General features: G+C 35.9%; 1 non-coding gene across 1 annotated transcript; it reads left to right on the top strand.

Annotated features, from left to right (window-relative positions):
* The first annotated feature begins 1,219 nt into the window (after positions 1 to 1,219).
* Positions 1,220 to 1,322, top strand: LOC149540398 (U6 spliceosomal RNA). The gene has a single exon (XR_016356605.1). It is a non-coding gene; the product is annotated as a U6 spliceosomal RNA (small nuclear RNA).
* The last annotated feature ends 716 nt before the right edge of the window (positions 1,323 to 2,038 follow it).

Raw genomic sequence — 2,038 nt, 5'->3', positions numbered from 1 at the left:
GTATAGTTTGTAGGGAGGATAGCCGCATCCACGGACATTAGACTATCATTTTGCACTTTTAGACCACCTCACTTTTAGGCTCTCCATTTAGAGACCACAAGATTTCCAAGCCGAATCCGAACCAGTGGAAAATGGCCAATCAGCGCCCTCATCTGGTTCTCCTACCATGTCTGATATTCTACGCCGGAAAAGGCTTCTCAATCTCCCTAATCCTCTCATCTCACCAAGACCCCTTTTCCCAAAACAAATTACTTTCTTCCCCACCACAAGATATCCGAATCCATGAACTCCACTTCAAATTGGAGCTCATCCCCAACAGCAACACCAATCCAAACGCTCTGAGAAAGATGAATGATCATGAAATCCTTATGGTGGGTTTGGAGTCGAGCACAAAGCCCTTTTTGTGGGTTCTTCGCCCTACGGCCGATGTGGGTTTCGATGGGGAGTATTTGCCACATGGATTCAGGGCCAGAACAGAACATCGGGGAAGGATTGTAATGGGTTGGACGGATCAATTGGGCATCCTTTCTCACACATTGCGGATGCAATTCATTGCTATAGGGCATTTCCTGCGGGATGCCATTTATCTGCTGGCCGATCAGCGCTGTGCGGCCATTTAACGCTAAATTTATAGAGGAGGACGCGGAATGCGGGCTGAGGATTTGGAAGGGGGCGGGCACGGATGAAATAACGAGAGTTACTTGTATTGTTTTGGACGGTGAGGATGAAATAGGGAGGGAAATCCTGATTCAGCCCAACTGGCTGTTGATTCTATGTGAACTACTTTGATCAGCAGAACATGAACCCGTATTCCCTGGTCAAAGTTCAGACTTCAGACTACCCAGCTAGCCTTGTCTTTTAAAAAGGTTTGTTGTGATCTCTACCCAAGTTTTGCATGTCTTGTCTACGGATAAAGCATTGGTTATGACCATGCTACTCTCATTGGTAGCGTACTCCTCCAAACAATAGTTAAGTAAAAATTAATGGCCTCCGGTCTGCATTTTAAATTTCAGAGAGTTTTCCATATGGACGCATTCTATACTGAAATGGAGTTATCGAATTCGTCTCTCTGTTCTTCTACCAATTACGCGTAAATGGTAAATAGCAGTCGCGTCTCTCAGTGACTAGTGTCGCGTGCGACATAGTCTGGTTACTCCCACATGCGGCGTCCGATTATATTTTGATTGCTTTATATTACTCAGAGTACGACATTACTAGTGTCTCTTCGGAGACATCCGATAAAATTGGAACGATACAGAGAAGATTAGCATGGCCCCTGCGCAAGGATGACACGCATAAATCGAGAAATGGTCCAAATTTTTTTAACCAGCCTTTCATTTGAATTTAATTATCATTTCAATTTTTTTAATTAAATATTTGTTTTTTTAAAGTCCACAACTTAACCAGCCTTTCATTTGAATTTAATTATCATTTCAATTTTTTTAATTAAATATTTGTTTTTTTAAAGTCCACAACTTAAATAAGTATTATCATTTCAATTTTCTCAGAAACCTTTCAGTTTAATTTTAATTTTAGTTTTTTAAATTGTTTTTGGACAAGTTAAATAAGTATTATCATTTCAATTTTTTTTATCAATCTTTCATTTTAATTTTAATTTTTAAAATTTTGAACAAGCTAAATAAGTATTATCATTTCAATGTTAAACTTAATTTTTAGAGTACAATAAAACTAATTAAAAATAAGAGCAATATAAATTTTTAATTTTTTTAATTTTGGACAAGCTAAATAAGTATTATCATTTCAATGTTAAACTTAATTTTTCTAAGAGCGTAATAAAACTAATTAAAAAATAAGAGCAATATAAATTAAAATAATAATAATAGGAATACTATGTTTAAATTTTGATGATCTTACAAAAAAATCTAATTGGTCTAATGAATGTGATAGATTTTATATAATTTGTGTTCAATGTTATATGACCCTTGTAAATTAATGTCTTTGGTCTAATAGATATCTTAGATTCTATGAGAAAAACTATAAATTATTGACTATTATTTTATATGCACCTTGGCTTAGT

This window comes from Cupressus sempervirens, chromosome 9, assembly GCF_028749045.1.
Source record: "Cupressus sempervirens isolate cs-2001-9-10 chromosome 9, ASM2874904v1, whole genome shotgun sequence".
In the NCBI taxonomy this organism is placed as follows: Eukaryota; Viridiplantae; Streptophyta; class Pinopsida; order Cupressales; family Cupressaceae; genus Cupressus; species Cupressus sempervirens.
This window is presented reverse-complemented; position numbering and strand designations above follow the sequence as displayed.